Consider the following 7,556-nt stretch of genomic DNA (forward strand, 5'->3'; position numbering starts at 1 on the left):
GGGTTTAGCATTGAATAGGTTGTTGGATCAAGAGTTGCTACTATGTAACACCCTACAATGACTTATATACAAAGAAATACTATCTCTTGAGTTGAACATGTTGCACTTAGAAATTTCACCATCAGTCTTAGTAATGTGGGACTTATAACTTTCACCTTGACTCAAGCAATTGCAAGAATGTGTAGCTAGATAGATACTTTTTACCTACTTTAGTTTAGCTCAAACTTCCTAGAGGTTTTCAAATGATTTGAAAAGAAAACTTGCCTAAGTTCCTCAGATGGTATACTCAAGTCACTCAATGGTGTTTAAAATCCTCACCAAGGCCATGAATTTTAGCCTTAATTTCTATCTTATAGCTTATGTGGAGCTCAAGGTAGGGGTAAAAGCATAGCTTACTTGAATTGAATCTATTGCTAAGTCAAACACTTGGATCACAAGGAGCAACAAATCATACAAATTGATCAAGAGGTGCATGTATGTGGTATATTTGGTGGAAGTGGTACTCCTGTGAGAAGTTTCCCTTCTCTAGCTTCTTTTTGAGAGGGCATGGCTACTTTTCTTTTTCTCTCTCCCTCTCTATCTTTTTTTACTGAACACTAGAGCTTTTTGCTCTTTTATTCTCTCTCACTTTTTTCTTCTATAGCCCATGCCTCTCTTTTGATGTAAGATAGCATAGAGAGGTAACTTTGATTCTCATAGAGCAATAATGAATGGAATGCATATACAGATGCGTATCCCTAGCGCAGGAATATCATAAATATGTGGGTGTATGTGATCTTGATCAAAAAGTATGAAAACTTTCTCTACTCATATCAACAAGGCTTGAAAAAGCTCAAAACAAACAAGCAGCTTTTATGGTGGCTTTATCATGTATGAGTGGATATTTATTTGGCTCCGGTAGGAATTTATCACCATTGAGGAACTTCTAGCAAGAGAGTTTAGCATTTTGCAAAACAAAACTCTAGGTTGTCTTTACCATTCCTCAGATAGGTTCAAAGATTTACTCTAATCATGGCATACAACATATCTCACAAAAGCCTATTCTTGGTTCTAGCATTTGCAACCCACGAAAGCATTCAACTTAAGATGAACTCTAAGTTTATCATGCTCAAAACTTAAGAAGTATAAGGTTGTATCACAAGCTTTTGCAAAGTATCACAAAGCAACTATTCATCATCTCCAAATAATTTATCATCATTTTATTAGAGCAGAGTTTCTCTTGAAATAATTTAAAGGCACTCCTCTATATTCTATGATCATAAATATTGAAATATAAAGCAAACATGAATATAAAGAGAGGGTTTAAGATTTTAATACCTCAGCGGAGAGAGACATCTCCCCGAAGCTTGCCTTTTGCATAGGTTGGAATGTCTTCTGGTGGCTCTTTTGATTCTTTTCTTTATTGACAAACTAATACTACTAGAATACATAAATAACTAGCTAAACCTATAACTATTAGATAACTTGTTCAGCAGGGATGCTACTGAATTTTATTCATTATTACTAAATATTTTTTTTTCAAATGTGTTGCATATCTATCCTATCAGGCATTAGCTACTACAAAACTTTATTTATTAACATAGAGTAGCTAAATGCAACTAACCTATCATGCAATGTAAAGCAACTTTATTGGAACTGAAATGCAACTAACGAAATGTAGTAAATAAATGCAAGGAATAGAAAATTTACCTTTTTGTCAAGCTCAAGGTCATTCGTCCTTGGGCGGAGGTGTTTCCTCTTGTTCTACCTCGGAGGCCTTGTCGGGATCAGGATCAAGGGATGACGAGTTTGAGGATGGATCTTTCTTTTTATGCCATCTCTTTTATTCTTCTTCTTCTTGACAGGTTTCTCCGGCTCTTCAATTGGCTTTGGTTTCTTCATCTTTATTCTCTTCGGATGCTTCTTCTTTTCCTATTTCTCATCAAAGAGGGGTTGTCCAGAGGCAAAAGCAAATATTTCTTTTCTTCCAGCATAGTGGAATTGGATTTGCCCAGAAGCCACATATATGCAAGTGTTTGCAGTATTAAGGAAAGGACAACCAAGGATTAAAGTTGTATCCTCGGTGTTACCCATGTCTAAGATCATAAAATCTGTAGGAATATAAGCACTCCTAACTTTAACTAATAAATCAGTGGCTACTCCCCTGAGATAATGGGTAGAGTGATTAGCTAATTGTAAGTAAACTGAGGTTGGTGCTAAGGTAGTGTAGAACAATTTATCATAAGTTGCTTTAGACATTATGTTAACACTAGAGCATAAATCACATAGAGCATTATGGAAGGTATGAGTTCCAATGGAGCAGGTAATCACGGGAGTGCCGGGATCACCTTTCTTAATGGTAAATGGGGAATCTAATAAATAGGAACCCCAAGAATTTAAAGCGTAGCCATACTTTGCAGCAACAAGGTTGGCTATCTCCATTGTTCCCTCAGGTTTGCTAGGAATTCTATCTTTTTCATAAGATGGGATAGCAGCAACAATTTGAGCTAATTGGGTTTCTATCATCTTATTGAAACTAAGTTGATTCTTTAACATAGAAGAAAATTCATCTAATTTAGCATTTATATTTTCTAACATCTTGTCATGAGCATATAGTTTCTTATTAATACTCTCAGTCATTCTACCATTGCTATCAATAAGATCTTTTAAGAAAGCATAACTATTATTACCTTGATTATTCAAACGAGAAGAGTAATAATTGTTACCTCCCTGATTGTTGGAGCGCTGATTCCAGCCTTGATGTTGTGGACGGAACGCATTGTCGGTGTTGACGAAGTTGATGTCCTCTTGGGTTTCAGGGCAGGAATTGCCTGAATGTCCAACATCTCCATAGACTTCACAAGTCATGTGGGATCCATGGCTTTGAGTGTCTCTTGGGCACGCACCTTCTCATAATGTTCCACTCGCTTTGCGAGTAGATCCATCTTAGCTGCAAGCATGTTAATTTCTTTAATTGAATGCATACCTCGTTTACGAGGTTGGAGTCGATCGTCGCTCCAATCCTTGGTTAGAGACCATCTTCTTGATCAGTGTCTTTGCATCTGCAACACTTAGCAAAAAGAATGGACCACCAGCAGCAGCATCTAAATGGTTCCTATCCAATGGCACTAATCCATGTTAGAAGTTCTAGATTAAAAGCCAGTCTTCCATGCCATGGTGTGGGCATGCAGAGACATACTCTTACATTCGTTCCTAAGCCTTAGGAATAGATTCATCTGCTAGTTGTTGAAAACTAGAAATTTTATTGCGTAGAGCATTAGTCTTCCCCATGGGAAAAAAAACTTGATTAGAAAAGCATTGAAACACTTGTCCTAGGTATCTACAACGTTGTGGTTAGAGTAAAACCATTGCTTAGCCTTTCCTAACAAAGAGAAGGGGAAAATGCGAAGACGTATAGCCTCGTGGCTCACTCCCTTAATGGTTAATGTGCTACAAATCTCCAAGAAATGTTGTAGGTGAGCATTTACATCCTCGTGGGTTTTCCCACAAAACAGATTAAGTTGAACCATCGTAATTAATGTTGGCTTAAGCTCAAAGTTAGCGTCCCCATCGATAACATTGGGTCCGGTGGCTACATTAGTAGCCGAGGGTGTAGAAAAATCACGAATGGACTTATCGTCCATGATGATGGAGGGTAGTGATAGAGTATGAGAAAAGGATAACTAAAAACCAGCTAGCGAATCTAGCAATTAACCTAAATGCAAGATTTTGGGTGCGCACGCGTTAGCGCTGGGGAATCCGCATCCATGGTGCTGTCTGATCTCACGTGTGGTTAGGATTAATCATGCTGCTATGTGGGGTCACAGGAACATCAAGTCAGCACTCAAGTCGTTGATTCCCCATTTCTTCTCTCTCATTCTCTCTTGTCTCTTCCATCTATCTCTCTTCCCGTTCCCATCCTCGACTCCTTGTGCAAAAATTACCAGCGAATCGAGCGGTCACCAGCGTATAGGCCTTCAATCCCTGATGAATCTAGTAGCATCCGCCAATGAGGGGCGAAATCCCTTCGAATCTAGGTGGACGCCAGTGACAAACGCTCATGGACAGAGGTAACAGGAATGATTTCGGCCATGATTCATGGAGAGGGATTCATGAAGGTTTAAGTAGGGTGGCGACCTCCGTCATCGCCGAGGATCCAAATCCCCTAGACTCCATGGGTTTGTAAGGTACGTAAGGATTCTCATCACATTTTTTCTTCCTTAATCCCCGTTCTAATCCCAGTGAATCTTGCATTAGCGAGGCTATGATCCCTGATGAATCTCGTAGCAGCCGGGTTTCAAATCACTGACAATCTCGTAGTAGACTATGAACAAATCCTTTGAATCCAAGTGAACAATTTGTAACCGGAGGTGCTTCGTCGATGTTCCAAATCCTGAGAGGAGCCGTGGCGGGAGGTTGTCTTGCCAGCGGTGGTTTCCGCAGCGGTGGAGATGTTCATTTTGGGTTCGTCACCATCCTTTTTCTCCATTTGTATTTGTTTGTTGTTCTTCGCTATTTCGATTTCATATGCCCTTCTAATCCTCCATGTTCTCCACATTGTATCTCACTTTTATGAATCCATGGCAGATTTGTCACTCCTGGTGAATCTTGCCTCTATTGAGTTTGTCCCCTCCACGAATCAGTCATTGCTGGGCTTCAATCGAAGTAGTGGATCTCCAGTTTTAGAGTGGTGTATCTCTAGTTTGGGTGCCACAAACGGTAGGTTCATTAGCATTTCCTAAGCATTTTAGTTCATTTTGGGAATATCCCTTCCATCTTGTATGCATTCCTGGGAATTTCACTCAGTCTAGCTTTGGTACTACATGTGTTTTGGTGCTCCGTACTATGTACTTAGATTTTTCTTGTGATGTGTACTTAGGTTTGATAGAACAAATGGTTGATGTGGTCTAAGTGATCCTTGATGTGTTGTGTTTGGAGATCTAGGGTTTTTCATGAGAAGTGCATTAGACTGTCTCCAACGGCGTACCCAAACGCAAAAATGCGTGGTGCACAGTGTTTTTGGGTACCAAAACATGCCTCCAACGGAAGACCGAATCCAGATACCCATTCTGGGTACTCAGCGATTCGGTTGGCAAATCTGCATCGCCGAAGAGAGACGACGCAAACAAAGCCGCGTGCTACCACCTCCCCACCTTCCTCTCCCCTCCGCTTCCCCTTCCCCTTCCCCTTCCCCTTCCCCTTCCCCCACCTCGCAGGGAGCCGAAGCAATCGGAGCATGAAGACAGCGGCCGGCTCCTCCCACTCCCAGGCAGCAATGGACGCCGCCGAGGTGAGGAGCAGCAGCAGCGCGTCTTCCTCCGCGGAGTTCGAGTTCTGGCCACTCCACCCCAACCCCGCCGCCTCGCCCTCCTGCGCCGACGAGCTCTTCGCCGGCGGGGTGCTCCTCCCGCTCCCCGTTCTCCCACCGAAGCCGGCGTCCAGGAAAAGCAGTAGCGGCATCAGCCAAGGTGTGCTTGTCGCGGAACCGGAGCCGCAGCCGCAGCCGGAGATAGGGGAGGTGTCCCTTCTTGCGACCGTCGCGCCGCCGGCTCGACTCGGCGAGGCGGATCCGCGGCGGAGCGCGGCCGGCGGGGCGAGGCGGGCTTGAGGCGAGGAGCGCCCGGAGCGGCGCGGCGTGGCGAGGCGGATTCGGGGAGGAGTGGAGTGGAGGAGGCGGGCCGCCACGGGAGAAGTTGACAAAGGAGAGAGCGCCGCCGGGCCCTGCCTGCGCCGGTGCGCCGCCACGCCGAGGGGCGCCCGCGCCCGAGCCCACCAGCGCCTCTGCGCCACGGATATTTTTTTGCGGGATTTGGGGCTCATCCGTTGGAGAGGTCAAGAATGGGGTGCGTAGCTTTCTGTACTGTGCGTTACCTAAACGGTGAAATGGGTATCCGATTTAGGTTACGTTGTTGGAGTCAGTCTTAGTCATGAGTTTTGTCATATGTGTAGTAGCTATTATGTCTTTTCTTAGATTTAGTAATAAAATGTGAATATGTCTATTATTCGTGTAATGATGTGGTTGTTCATGACAGGTGCATATTCGTGGTTGCTTCTCGTAACTGTTAGTATTTATCAACTTCCCTGTCATTTCAAACCTGCACCTCAAATCTTTTTCAAAACTCATGTAATGATGTGCCTATATTTATTTCTCATATGTGATTCAGTTTTGATAACTACAAGTGTGCATTATGTGCTTCTGCTACATGTTAGTATTCATGTTTATTCACCTTTCCTTGCCTGTGCACTTTTCTGAAATGACTATGCAATGTACCCTGAAGATTTATATGTTTTTTAAAAAGAAAACTCATGTATTTAGGAGCCTAGTGCACAAGTGAACTTTGCATTCTTGGAATTGCTGGTTGTTCACTGCTTTAAACTATATCCACTGGTATGTAAGGTTTACCTACTCCAAGCTATGTTTATAAAAAATTTACTTGTTCTAGATCAATAGGTGGAGTTGGGATCAGTTTTAATCACAGAGTTTTTACAACCGAGGAAAATTCCACTAGAGTGGTATGTAGATGCTATGAGAAATGGGGGTGTTTTCCCCTCCATTTCTCTAGGAATCTATGTAATTCCCGGTTCTAGTGGCTTAGAATAATGTAGTCGGACTTGATCTCGGCTTCATCGCGCATTTACTGTTCATTTGTTTCCTTTTGCAGGTACTACATTTATTTGCGCTCATCTGGTGCTTTGTGTTTCATTTACAGTCATGTCAAGTATGTTTTGGTTCCTTTCTCTATATATTATTGATTGTTCATACTTATTATTGTATACAATTTACACACTTGTTAGTATGCCATGGAGTCATTATGCATTCTCTGTTTCTAACTGTTGAAACCAGAATTTGGTTCATTGCATGAGACCCCATAATTCAGAATGCACCAAGAAGAGCCAAGATGAGTGCAGAATCGGCTGGTCAAGACACTGATCAGAGTCAGCTAGATTTCAATAACATCAACATCTCAAGGAGACTTTAGCAGCAAAAATGGCATTGTTCGGGATCAGGAAAACATGACGGACTCCACAGAAGGGGAAGTTTGGAGTCGTTATCTTAAATTATGATGTTTCGTTTTCTTTTCCAAGTTTTGTGGACCAGGACTCGTACTTAAGCCTCGGATATAAATATTAAACCCCGGCTATTGTAACAGATATCTTAGCGATCAATCAAAAACTAGTACCTTTACTTTTCCGCTTACGCCACCCCTTAGGCGTAGGAGTAGAGTAGATCTTGGTGAGTTTTTTTTCAAGCAGGGCTGCCATCGGTTAACTTCGACCTCCGGTTTGTCTGTAAGTATCTGTCATGACTTATATTTTGTTTGTAAGGCTACATCGGTTAGGTCTGACCTCTTACAAGCATGGTATAAGTTAGTTATGATCAGTTAATTGTAAGGTTGCATTAGTCTGGCTTACTATTACAAGTTACCCTTGATTCATATTAAAATTTATACGGTTGCATCGGTCTGGCTTGTATCTTATACAAATTTTGATATGGATTAGTTATCGGCTAAATCTATTAAGATTGGTAGGGTTTCCTTGGTGTTTTTAATAGATTTGCTAATTATCAATTTTGTTAT

The 7,556-nt window shown here is 42.0% G+C and overlaps 1 long non-coding RNA gene and 1 other non-coding gene across 2 annotated transcripts; both read left to right on the plus strand.

Moving 5' to 3' along the window:
- The first annotated feature begins 3,148 nt into the window (after positions 1-3,148).
- LOC136514532 (small nucleolar RNA R71) lies at positions 3,149-3,257 on the plus strand. The gene has a single exon (XR_010773688.1). It is a non-coding gene; the product is annotated as a small nucleolar RNA R71 (small nucleolar RNA).
- A 554-nt stretch (positions 3,258-3,811) lies between these two features.
- LOC136513945 (uncharacterized) lies at positions 3,812-7,169 on the plus strand. Its single transcript, XR_010773481.1, has 5 exons — positions 3,812-4,166; positions 4,237-4,443; positions 4,567-4,698; positions 6,642-6,698; positions 6,824-7,169. It is a non-coding gene; the product is annotated as an uncharacterized lncRNA (long non-coding RNA).
- Positions 7,170-7,556: the final 387 nt, after the last annotated feature.

The sequence above is a fragment of the Miscanthus floridulus genome, chromosome 16 (assembly GCF_019320115.1).
Source record: "Miscanthus floridulus cultivar M001 chromosome 16, ASM1932011v1, whole genome shotgun sequence".
Classification (NCBI taxonomy): domain Eukaryota; kingdom Viridiplantae; phylum Streptophyta; class Magnoliopsida; order Poales; family Poaceae; genus Miscanthus; species Miscanthus floridulus.